The sequence below is a fragment of the Protopterus annectens genome, chromosome 5.part0 (assembly GCF_019279795.1).
Source record: "Protopterus annectens isolate FY-2018-M chromosome 5.part0, PAN1.0, whole genome shotgun sequence".
Lineage (NCBI taxonomy): Eukaryota > Metazoa > Chordata > Ceratodontiformes > Protopteridae > Protopterus > Protopterus annectens.
This window is the reverse complement of record NC_056735.1, coordinates 555615354-555629065: the sequence shown is the minus strand read 5'-3', so window position 1 is coordinate 555629065 and position 13712 is coordinate 555615354.

Sequence of the window (13712 nt, the reverse complement as noted above, 5' to 3'; positions counted from 1 at the left end):
ATGCTTTCCTGCAATGAAGAGTGTTCCTTTTCTGGGTTTTGGAGAATTGATAAATTGCTAATGTTTTTCCATTGCTGAGTGGATAAGCTCCCTTTGGAGAAATAAGTTTCACTTTACTTTTTCTCACAGAAATTGGGATTTTTCTGTAAAATATTTATTTTAAAGCCAGAAAAAGGTATTTTTATTGATTGCCATAATACTTTAAATTACTTTTAAATGGGAGTGTCACTTTTTTTTACCTTTATGACAAAAAGTTGCTAAAATCCTTTTAAATGTTGCATTGCTTTACTTTTAGGGGGTGGGGTAAGTATTTAGAGTGCTTTTTACTGTGTTTTTATTGCAAAAAGTTACTTTTGTTTTACCAAATGCTGCTATTGTTGCTAGATTTCCTCAAAAATCACGCATCTTTATCAGCTTAACCATGCAACAACCTAGCAATTACTTGATTTTTCTTCTTTAAGCCACAAAAAGAAGAAATTACTAAAATGCCTTTGCCTTCACAGCAAGTAGCTAATGTGCCTTAGCCACAGATGGGTAACTCTGCTTTGGGCACTTTTTGTTCTCATACCATTTATTTTACTTTGCCTCCCTTTGGTATACTCCCTACAGCCACTGTGGACTGTGGACTAGACACATCCTCAGTGTGTGTTGGCATGTCTTGGCAGGCAAGGGTGAACCCCTGCTGCCAGTCCTGGTGGGAGTATAGAATGACATGCTTATCCCTTGGGATGCTTTTCTTAGTTAAAATGTGTCTACTTTTTTAGAAATTCCCATCAACGTCACTTTGAACTTAACTGATTTATTGGACTTGACTCATGCTTTAGTTCAGGCTCTTGCCCCTTCAAGTTTAGCTGTTTCTGGTAAAAGCAACCCCCAGTTCCTCCTCTTCTTACAGCTCTGGAAGATGTTATAGTCACAGCCAGTGACTTGCCTGATTGTCAACCTACTTCACTAAAGAAAGCTGAGTGCTTATATAAAGTTATTCAGTTTTATAATTTTTTGTACACTCATCTCAGATTAGACCCAATAGCTATTGCTTCAGTGACCCAGCTGCTGCTACACATTTGGTTAATACCAATCCATCTCCTTCCAACAAGGATGGGAAAGCCTTTGATAGTTTTGGGAATTCTGCAGCACGTAAAATTCTCATCTGTCAAGCTCAAATGTTAACATTTATGGTTGCCTCCTTTAAGAATATGAGGAATATTATTTCATCACTTTTCTCTTCTGAGGAGAAATCCATTTTGTGTTATTTGATTGCCTATGTGTCTCTAGAGGCTAGTCACTGTTTGAAATGTACTTATGATTCTGTTGATGCCATTTCCAGGGCTGCTGCCACTGAAACTGTTATGAAGAGGTTTTCTTTATTGTGATCTCAAAACCTTCCAAAAGATGTCAAAAATGAAAATTTGAATTCTCCCTTGGATACAGAATAATTTTTTTGGACAAACTGCTGCAGAGGTCCTTAAAAACTTTGATAAGAGAAGTAAAGCAAACCAAGGAATATATAATTTTTTTCAGCCTTTCTTCCTCCAAGTTTGCCAAGGGATTTAATACTACTCTTACAACTTTCTTTAAAAAGCAACATAAACAGACCATGCAAGCTGCTGGTAAGAAAACACTTATAATGCAATAGCACGGAGGTTCTGAACAGAAAAAAGGAACCTTGCCCTAAAACAAAGGAAAGTCTAATACGTCTGAATGACTACATATGGGACTCCCCTCCTCTCCTACCCTTCAAACCCTTTATACTTCCCAAAACTAGGCATTCATTTCATTGTTCGGCATTAGATTGTTTGACAGATGGATTCTAAAACTAATCCATTATATTTACAGATGACAGTGGGATTCTCTTCCTCCTTTTTAAGAGATCCCCTCCATCTGACAGATGATACTCGTCTTTTCCCCATTGTGATTCAGCATCTGCTGTGTCAGGGATTGATAGATGTGGTCTCTCCTGTTCAGTTAGGAGAAGGGTTTTATTTATGAATTTTTCTGATGCCAAAGACAAAAGAGGTAAGGAAACTAGTTCTAGATCTTACCTTTCTGTACCTGTTTTTGATAATGCCAAAGTTCAAAACGTTATCCCCTTCAGAAAATGTTATGCCTTGTTCCCTCTGTGAGTTTTCTGGTGAGCTTAGATGTAGATCATTCAGGTCATTGCATTGCTATAGATTCAAATTTCAAATGTTTCTTAAGATTTTCTGTGTCTACATCACATTATCATTTCTCTGTATTTCCCTTTGGTCTAGTCTCTTCTCCAAAGGTATTTAGAAAGGGTCTAGATCCTGTGATCATCTACTGCAGAGTGCATGGTATTCACATGTTTTCCCTGTTTAGATGATTTGTTTATCTTTACAGAGTCTTTCTAAAAGAATCACAAATCTCTAACCAGGGTAAGGGATCTCCAATATAGACTGGGGCTCCAGGAGAACATATAAAAGTCTTGTCTGACTCTTTCTCATAGGATTGTTTTACTGTTTTCTTTTCTGGAAATCTCATTGCAGAGCTTTTCTTCCATAGGAAAAAGTGGATCTGTGAGTTAATCCATTCAGACTACTGTCTCAGCCAGGGAATTTTTTATGATTCTCATGAGCCCTCTTGAAAAAGTCCACATGAAAAAAAAAAATCCAGCAGTACCTGAAAATTGTATGGTCCCAACATCAACATCACCTGACATTCCAGATTCCAGTTTTGACGTTTGTATAAAGGCCGTTTTTTTGGTTTAGACACCAAATTTTTGGTTTTGACACCAAAATTGTTAGAATCCAGATGTTCCACTCTCCTTCCATCTCCAACACAGTTGTCACAACTGTCTCCACAGACTTTGCTAGAAAAGCAGTGTCTATGGAAATTAAATCGTTGTGACTTTTGAATAGAAAATATAGACCAAAACACATAAACATAAAAAGATGTTGACACTTACAAACTGTCAACTTTCTCTATACAAGTGTTTATAGATCACACCAGAGTGATGTGGTACAAAAACAAGCAAGTGGTAACCAGATCTTACCTTCGATGCATAATAGCTATGGCAGCTTAGGATATAGCTTTTCAACAGTCTCACTCTACAGGCATCTTATGTACCATCAGAGTAAAACTGTTTGGCAGGCAATCTGAGCAGGAACAGAACAGACCCTCACAAATGGAAATTGAATCAGTGTGCCTTCCAAGAAGTTATGCAAGTGTAGGTAACACTCAGATAGATCTTTTTGCCTCCATTCATAAAAATCAGTTGGCAAAATTCTGTTCCCGGACTCTATACAACAAGGCCTGGAAAATAAATGCCTTTTCTTTTTCTTTGCATGAATGCTCCTGTATGCTTTTCCACCTTTTCCACTAATAACCATGGTAATTATGAAGAGTCAGAAGGGCTTTCCAAAGATTACTCTGGAGACTCTCTTCTGGCCCAGACAGCAGCTGCTTGACCTTCTTTTGGAAAAGGCCAGGGGCAATTACTACAAGATTCCTCACAGACAGGATATACTCACAAGTCAAGGCATGCTTGATACATCTTGACCCCAAAAAACTGCAACTGACTACCTAGATGACAGACTTTTAACAGTTTGTAGGCACCTTTTTGCTCTGAAGACATACATCAGGTAAAAACAGGCATGAAAACTCACTAGTAGTAGTAGTAGTAGTAGTAGCAGCAGTAGTAGCAGCAGTAGTAGTAGCAGTAGTAGTAGTAGTAGTAGTAGTAGTAGTAGTAGTAGTAGTAGTAGTAGTAGTAGTAGTAGCAGTAGTAGCAGCAGTAGTAGTAGCAGTAGTAGTAGTAGTAGTAGCAGTAGTAGTAGCAGTAGTAGTAGTAGTAGTAGCAGTAGTAGTAGCAGTAGTAGTAGTAGTAGTAGTAGTAGTAGTAGTAGCAGTAGCAGTAGTAGTAATAGTAGCAGTAGCAGTAGTAGTAGTAGTAGCAGTAGCAGTAGTAGTAGTAGTAGCAGTAGCAGTAGTAATAATAGTAGCAGTAGCAGTAGTAGTAGTAGTAGTAGTAGTAGTAGTAGTAGCAGTAGTAGTAGTAGACTTTCAGCTTTTCCTGGTTAGGGTTCGCCACAGCAGAACTCCGGTCCGCTCATGATTGGCAGTGGATTTTTACAGTGCCGAGTTTCCAGCCCGACGCCCAACCAAACTCACTACTAGTAAACAGTATATTATTAAATGGAAACGGTTTTCTAGTCTGCTCGAGGAAAAGAACAGGCACCCATTCAGGGTTAGTGTTTCTCTGGCTCTACATTATTTGAGTAAGTTACTTTCCTCTGGCCTGTCTTACTCTTCTACCAAGACTCATTTGTCAGCCATTTCAGTAAGTCTGCACATGGATTTTCCTCTTTCAATTCCATCTCAAGAGAAAATGTTTTTGCAAGGGATATTGCATTCCAAGCCACATAGAAAACAGGTGGTTTCTCCACTGGATCTAAATTTTTTGTTTAAAAATAAATAAATAAATAACTCTTGTTACATTTGAACTAGCTTATCAGGTTGACTTGAGGGTTTAACATTAAAAATAGTTTTAATGATTATTCTGACCTCTGGAAGAAGAGCATCTGAGTTACAAGCTCTTATGTCTGGTCAACCTTTTCTTATTTTCTATGAAGATAGAGTTTACTTAAGAACTAATATTTCATGTATGCTTACAGGGTATCTGAGTTTACTTTCAACTAGGCTATCCATCTTCCTGTCTTCTTTTCAGAACCTAAAAATGAGGGAGAAAGGATACTCCATACCTTGAATGTCCACAGACAACTCAGGTGCTATCTTACAAACAAAATCTTTCAGGAACTATGATCTGTTGTTCATTTCTGTGAAGCTAAGAAGAAAGTACAAAATGAGTCAAAACAGTCTACTTCTAAGTGGTTGTCTTATGTTGTTTACCTTTTATTATATCCCCCACAACAGAACAATATAATACAGGATCAATGTCATACCTCTCAAACTATTAACTCAAAAAATCTGGCCAGAACCAAAAATAATTATGGTCAAAGGCCCAAAAATAGGAACAGATTTTAAAAATTGCTCTTATAAACTTAGAAATTTGCTAAAATAACAGGTTTTGCATGAACATTATTTTTCTGAAGGATATGAAGTCTGAAACTCAAATGTCTGTCATTATTTAGTGTCTTCAATCCTCAACGATTTGGCAGAAAAATATACACTTTATGAGGAATTGACCAAAAATATGAGTCAATAATCTAGGAATTATGAAAAATATGGACAGTTGAGATGTATGGTCAAGGCTCATTCTACCAGGGCCTTAACTTCATCTGTGGTCTTTTGAAAAGGATTACATTCTAGAAGTGTTTTAGAAGCAGCAAGTTTGTCCTCTGTGCACACTTTTTCAAAGCATTATAAACTATATTAATTCTCCATGTCTAGGGTAGGGATTGTTAAGAACATTCTCCATGGGTTCCTAGACCTTCATCCTTCCTCCTCCAAGTCAGTCTAAGCTACAGTAATCTACACATATAGCTAAAGCTACTGCAGCAGTGTTTCATATGATGAACATATTACAGCTGTGTAACTAAACTTACCATAATGGCCGATGCTCAAATGATCATTACTGCAGTAGCCACTCCCTCACTACAATCCCTGTATTTTTGAATGGCTTTATTGCCAAGATGAAGACCATTATTTTTGTTATTCTAGCATTGTACTTTTTAGGGCTTCAGCCTCCATTTCTATTTTGGTTTGAATGATCTGAAGGGCTTGGCACTGAGACATGATTCTTTAGTCAGCTTAGCTCAAGCTAACTAATGGTTTGGGTATGTAGAAGGTACCCTGAAGCTTTGGAAGCTACCCATTTGTTATTTTCTTTGCATAATATAATCCATATAGCTAAAGCTACTGCCGTGTGATCATTTGAACTTCTACTGGCATGGTGAATTTACTTACACAATTGTACATTCAACAACTTGAAGGGAAAGCTTTCAAATACAACCATCTTTTAATGGAAAATTTATTTTTTGATTGATATTTTACTGAAAAGCACATGTCAAGGGGACTTTCCTCATAGAAGTGATGGCTAGAGTCAGTTATTTAAGAAATGAAATGGGTTATGTAAGGGCACTGGTATAAAAATTAAAGATGTTTAAAAATAATGAAGTACTAATTACTAACCTTAAAGCATAGACCAAGACATATGTTACTAAAATGCATAGTATAGTGGGGACAATGTTGCAGAAATAATGAGATATTCATAAAGTTGATGCTCATGAACAAAATTTTAATCAGAGAAATATAAGCAAATGAATGAGCGATTGTAAGGAATATAATTTTAAGTCCACTTACTCCATCAGAACACTGCCTACAGAATAGCTTGCCTAATCAACAATAGCTGATACTAATAACATGGCTGGAGCAGAGTTCCCTCCAGTGGAAGATGAATTTTCTTATAGGATATATACATTATAGAGATGAATCCCTTAGTACGACCTTCCTAACTGGTTGCCAAGAGGCATCTGTTAGGTCCAAACAACAAATACTACTAGGCCAAAGGGAGAAGGGAGATGACATATCAGATCTGAGGACAGACATAGCACCAGAAAGAGTATCATCCCTCTTATTCATATTATCGAGTACAGCACAAACAGGAATGCTTAACAATTTGAGGCCTGGTCTAAGATGGAAAAAACAGTAGTACATTTGGAGTAGTTCATGGTATTATGACTCCAGTATGATGAGACTGTATGGACACAGGTTCAGTTATAATGAAGCTGACTGCAAAGGAATTAAAAGTGTTGAACATTTTCAATAAATATTTGACTGATATTGAGATATTTGTGGAAGGAGGAAAAAAAACAAAGAGTTTACCTTTATTCCTACTCATAAAATAAATATAGAAAAGAAACTTACATACCCAAAGTTACATATCAGGCAACTGCATTTGAATGCACTAATGAGTGCTGGTGTGTCTAGTGATGGTACAGTGACTGTTTTAGAGAAATTGACACATATAATCCAGTGTATCACCTTATATTTGATCTGTGATACAGGCTCCTAGTAAATATAACAATAGCAATGAAAGAATGGTCTCACATGGTTCCATTAAAAATACTACATGTTTTATTAAGGCCAACAAAAGGGGAGCTACCCTACTTTTGGATTCTGTAGTTTGTCTTTATAATATGTTGGACATGTTATATAATGATGGGGATTTTAAAAAGGTAACTAAAATTATAAATGTAATGTCTATAGATATTTGGATCACTTATTATGAGATTTATAAGTGGTATCATGCCTGAGGAGATAATTAAGTTTTACCATGTGCCCAGCCTCGTTACTATAGGATGTTTGAAATTCCACAGTTGATACTCATGTCCATAAACTTTTTTTCCATACTATTATCTGGGCCAGATGATTTAAGACTGAGCTACTGGCAACACTAGTAGTAAACATTGCATTTTCTGTTAAAGTATGCAAAGCCATATATTAGCTGAATGTATATACAAATTGAAAGAGGGAAATTGTGAAATAGAATTGATATTTGCTATTATTAACATCAAATCCTTATGTACAATTATTTCCCAGAATGGAGATGTGAAACCAATGAGAAAGTTGTGTTTTTTATTTATTATTATTTTTTTGAGAAAATAAATGCTTCTAAGAGATGTAGTGAATTTTAAATAATTTAAAAGTTATAACTTTTGAGTATGGAAAATAATTACTTTGCCTTTCTTACTCACATCTCAGGGTTTGCCATGGAAATGGCTGTGGCCCCTCACATTTGCCAATATATTCAAAGTGTGTTGGAAGTATATGTCCGTTTAACAGTCAGTCCAAAAGAACAATATTGCTGCACATATATGATTTACTGATGATGTATTTGTTCTATAGAGGGGTAGCTTTAAGTCTTTGCAGGAATTTACTGATTATATTGATAGCATTACTGAATGTCTGACATTTGGATAGCTCAGATGTCCTAATTCAGTTTTAATATGTTGATGTCTATACAGATGAGTTAATTAAACGTTTTAGGGTATTGTTATATAAGAATACCTACATTGTGTCACATTTTACTAGAAACCATCCATGAAACATGAAACTGAACATCATTAAACCCCAAGCTTTTAAGATCTCATGCCTGATTCGTAAGGATAATGATTTGAGTAATATTTTGTTAAAATATGTCATGTATTTATGTGGAAGGGGTATCTACAACATGATGCAGAGACTGATATTGAACCTGTCCAAAATGTGCACCTGTAAAATAGTTTTCATACAATGGCTTGGTTAATGGAAGATGATGGTGACAGTATTTGGAGTCCTAGGACAGGGATACAAATTTGCAAAGATGATGGGGACATTAGATGTATTATTAAAATAAAGTGCAATTTGCCTCTCTGTTCCATGTTTTCTTGGTTTATAAGCAATGTACCCCTATTTTATTTCAATCAGAGAGGCTACAATGTGCTAAGCTTGTTAGAAAAATTAAGGGATGCTTTCATTAAACCTAACACCAATAGCATCTATAGCTGTGGGTAATGTGCAAATATGTGACTGACAGCCCTTGTTTTTATGGATTCTATGACTGGATATACTTCTGGGGGTACTGAAGGGCACACAGCAGAAAATGTAGTTAATATGGCACATTTATCTTGCTTGCCCTACATTTAACATGGGGAAAACTGAACATAAATTGCAACAGAGAAGCCTAGATAATTGTTATTCTGTCAAGTGGAAAATAACAGTATAATGCTTTCTATAGGTGTTCTGTTAAAAAAGTAGCAACTACCCAGATGTTATTTTTATATTGGATAGAATTCTCTCTAATAAAATGGGGGATTACTTTGTTTTACTACAATGCTAATTTTGATTGATTGCTTTTAATCACATAATTTAAGTAGGTATTTTAATTCATTATAAATGTGTAATGATTTTTAGTATAATTTGTTTGATGAAGACTGGTTAAAATCTAACCTCATCTAAGGCTACTGCTACAGTGTAAATCTACAAAAAAGCAACTCCTGCATAATTAAACCTAAGTCGCTACCTGAGTGAAGCTTATTTTTATCTTCTGAGTGTAAAAATAAGAAATGCATACTTTGGATTTGGGTGATGACTAAGCAGTGACTCCTGTACATGTGCCTGGGCCTGCAAGCAGTAAGTAGCAGCTACAAAAAATAAGAAAAGAAGCAAGATTTCACACAACAAAGAAAAACGGACCAAATGGAAACACACATCTAAAAAAAAACTATCTCAAATCGCTTCTCCAGACAAGGAGGTTATTACTAAGAGGCAGAAAACTACCAAATCTCAAGCCGAAGTGCCAAAGAACCAAATGAAACCAAAGACTGATCAATCTTTTGACAGAGAGGAACTAAAAGCAGCTATAATGCCTCTGCAAACAGAAATAAAATCTTTCTCTTCAAAACTTACAGCGTTTGGCAATAACTTGGATCAAATAATAACCAGACTGGACAAAAATGAGGCTAGAATACTGAGTAGTGAGACAAAGATAGAAGACATACAGAAAGCTTCTTCCATTACTGAAAATTCAGTCAAAGAAATACAACAAAAGCTGATTGATCTGGAAGCTAGAGCAAGGAGAAATAATGTATTGATCGGAGGCATCCCAGAAAAATATAAACAATCACAGCTAGCTAATGTAGCAAAGGAAATCTTCAGTCTCCTTCTTGAAAACAAAGAACTATCCCAAAAAATTGTTATTGAAAGAATACACCGTGCTCTGAGAATATCTCAGACCCTGGATGCCCCCAGGCAAATATATGTAAGAATTCTAAATGCTGCACATGCTCAAGAAATAATTCAAGCTGCAAAAAAAGGAAACATATTCTATGGAATAGCTGCAAGATAACCTTTGCTCAGGATCTGCCTCTACAGATAAAACAGTTAAGACAAGCTCTTTCACCATACTGCACTTACTTAGTAAGCAAAAACATTAGATTTCAAATGAAATACCCAGCAACTCTGCAATTTCAATACAATAGCTTAAATTATGCAGTTAAAAATAAAGAAGAAGCAAAAACAGCTTTTCTCAAAGCCTGTAAAGAACTGCCATGAAGTTGTTGTTGTGTCTTTCGGCTTATCCCGGTTAGGGGTCGCCACAGCGGAACTCCGGTCCGCTAATGTTTGGTAGTGGATTTTTACATGCCGAGTTACCAGCCCTGACGCACAACCTTCAATGAAGGTATGCCCATTCACGCATGCCTCCACACAGAAGACGCTCTAGCTGAGAATCGAATGGGACAACGTCTTGCTGTGAGGCGACAACGATACCGCAGCACCACTACCGCGGGTACTAAAGAACTGCCATGAAGTATTTTTTTTTTTTTTTTTTTTTTTACACAAACAGGCTCCTAATACAAAGACTATATGCTTCTGTGTATTTTGGGCATACTAATTCTCTCAATGACAAGGTAAAATACCTAAAATACCTGTTTCGGCTTGGATTCATTGTTTTTCATTTGGGCACTCCAACTACAGCTTAGGGAGCGTATCCACACTGTTGCGAATGAACTACATTACCCAGAATCCTTTGCAACCATGAATCAGGAAAATTAAGCACAGCTGAGGTCAAAGGAAAAACTATGGTATCCATTCAAGCCCAAAACATCTCAGAAAACCAGTGTTTGCAAATTAAAATGAAAGTAAGGCTCTCACATAACAGAATACCTGTGGATTTACTTTTTCCTGACTCAAAAAGTGAAGATTCTTGTGTAAATGGTGTATGGAAGGCAAATCTAGCCTAGAAATAGTACTACAGGTTAATTGATTATATACAAATGGTAATATATAGGTGCTGCTTTTTTTTTTCTTGTTACTAGTTTCTTCCTGAATATATACAAGCTGAAATAATAAAATCTTCTAGGTTAGAAACTGTAGCAGCTGTTGCAGCTGCAATAAATACTCAGCCCATACTAGGAAAAGCAAACCATTGTAGTTAGGTTTGTGTTGTTTTACATAGTGTTAAAATATGCTTTCTTAAGCTTTAAAATAAGTATGCATCAAGTGTAAGCATACCAATCTTGTACAGCAGAGAATATTTAGGGATTCTTTATTTTTCTGTCTCATATTTTCTTTCTTTTTATGATCACAATGCTGTGTTTTATTTATTTATTTATTTATTTTTGTATATATGCTCAATCCTTACAAGATAAATGGACAGCCAGGGATATAACTGTAGCAGTAAATGCAGACCCAACATGTAAAAGAACTGCTCTCTCTCTCTCTCTCTTATATATATATATATATATATATATATATATATATATATATATATATATATATTATATATATATATATATATATATATATATATATAATATATGTATATATATATATATATATATATATATATATATATATATATATATAAAAGGAATGTACGTATGACCAGCATAACAATGTAAACACTGTTTGACAAAACTATATTAAGGTAAAATCAGTTGTGTATGTTGTTACGCTTCCATGTGTGAACACAATTAAAACGCAATAGTTTGCTTTGAACTGTATTTTGATTAGATTGCTATTTGCCTATTAAGCTAGATATATAAATTTCAGATAAAATATGCTCAGCTCAATTATTTTCAAATGAACAAAGGGTTAGAATGCATATCTTTTATACATGATTTGTTTGGGCATGCTATGTGTGATGTTTTATTGCTGGGACTTAGAATGACAGAAACCTTTTCTATTATAGTTGTTAATATTCCTTTTACCTCTGTTTCAGGTAGTAAGCTAGTGTGGGTATGCATGGGGGGTTCTGAAAGGGAGTGATGTCACACTTATATCCACACCACTGATATGTACAAAAAATTCTAATAATTTTGAAATGTTGTTTTGTCCCTATATATATATATATATATATCCACTTATTCTGAAAGCCAGCAATCTGTGTATTATACCCTTTAGATGATCTCTGTGGATTCATGGAATGTAAAGGGTTTACAAGATAAGAAAAAAATAATCTATTAATGCACTTAATTTTTAAATCTAAGGCAGAGAAAACTTTCATACAAGAAATGCATATGTTGAAAGAGCAATGGGAGGAAGATACAAAAAAAATAGGTGAAATATATTGTTGCTGCTGGTGACAGTACGACTTCTAGGGGAGTTGCCATAGTAGTTATAAAATATTTTGATGGTAATATATGGAAAGGTAGCTGTGACCCAAATAGTAGATGGTGTTATTTTACTTGCGTACCGCTACCGTTTAAAAAACCTTTCTTAGCCCTGAATGTTTATGCCCAATGTTTGCATCAAATAACTTATATATACGAGATATTCAGAATCTTAGAGAACTATCCTAATTACTTCTAGATCATAGCAGGTGACTGGAATATGTTAATTAATCCAGAACTTGATAGGACAAATAAGAATAACAAGCAATCGGTTCAGCTTACTACACTAATAGCTGAAATAATGGAAGATTTTAAGTTAGCTGACCCATTTCAAAACTATAGAAATAGTATAACTACTAATAAATTCACTTATTATTTACCATATCACAATTCTTGGTCTAGGATAGATGTATTTTTAATATCTGAAATCTTATTAAATAATACAGTCTCATAAAATAGTGAACCAAGGACAATATCGGATCATGCAAAGATAAATATTACACTAAAGTTGGGGAGCTCAGTGCAAGGACCCCAAACAGTTATGAACTGGACGTTAAATACTAACTTACTAAAGCTTAAAGATGTTTCACAAAATATCATAGACATTCTTACCCAAACTTATAACGACCTAGAAGTAGTAGGTATACCATATGACATTCAATGACAAGCTACAAAAGCCGCTATTGGGGGTATATTAATTCAAAAAGCTGCTTTCTATAAAAAATTCAACAGAGACAAAGTCATATTAATAGAATCAAAATTAAAAAAATATAGAGCCAGAACTGCAAATAAATTATTCACCAGTACTTGAAAGTCAAATGGTTACACTACAAGGACAACTAGGTGAAATTCAAACACAACAGTACTCAATCAATGAAATTAAACTCTTCCAAAAATATGCCGAATGGGCTCAATCGCCCTCAAAGGCACTGGCAAGAATCATAAACATTAAGAATCCTCCTACCAAAATAAAGCAACTAAATTATAATAACAAAACTTTAGAGACAGATGAAGAGATCATTGCAGCTTTTGAAGAGATATACCAAAAACTATATGCCCCCCAAGACCAGTTTAATGAGTCATTGTTTCATCAATTTACCGAAGAGTTACAATTTCCAATACTGAATGAGACACAAGTAAATAATCTTAAAGCTCCCTTAAGTGTAGAAGAAATCATTGCTGCTGTAAGTAAGTTGAAACCAGGTAAATCAACAGGGCCTAATCATTACAAGGTGGAATTTTACAAGACTTTCAAGGAACAGTTAGCTCCTATACTACTGAAAATATGTTGTGTCTTTCGGCTTTTCCCGGTTAGGGGTCGCCACAGCAGAACTCCAGTCCGCTAATGATTGGCAGTAGATTTTTACATGCCGAGTTGCCGGCCCTGAAGCACAACCTTCAACGAAGGTACGCCCATTCACGCATGTCTTCACACAGAAGATGCTCTAGCTGAGAATCGAACAGGACAACATCTTACTGTGAGGCGACAACGCTACTGCAGCACCACCACCTCAGTACTATACTACTGAAAGTATACAGATACATAATAAAGCATAGTACCAAAGACCTGTATATCAATAACTCAAAAACTATTTTTATACCAAAACCCAAATCTGATGCATCAAACCCAAATAACTA